This window comes from Acanthisitta chloris, unplaced genomic scaffold (assembly GCF_000695815.1).
Source record: "Acanthisitta chloris isolate BGI_N310 unplaced genomic scaffold, ASM69581v1 scaffold42580, whole genome shotgun sequence".
Classification (NCBI taxonomy): domain Eukaryota; kingdom Metazoa; phylum Chordata; class Aves; order Passeriformes; family Acanthisittidae; genus Acanthisitta; species Acanthisitta chloris.
The window spans coordinates 1,816-2,058 of NW_008654073.1; positions in this window are offsets into that span (position 1 = coordinate 1,816).

Here is a 243-nt window from a genome sequence, read left to right on the forward strand (position 1 = left end):
TTACATTTTCTTATCCTTAATTATTAACCTTTTTTTCTCTCTTCCTTCTAAATTCTCTCTCATTTCTCTCATATCTTTTACATTTTATGAGACTATTTATTCCAACAAATTGTTTTATATGTGTGGCTTGGGATGACAGTTGCTTTTGAAAAATTATTGGTAAAGCAGTAATTTGGTATGTGTGAGTTCTGGCATTTCAACAAACAGGAAGAGCCTAGTAATAATTTCATAAATTAGAATATA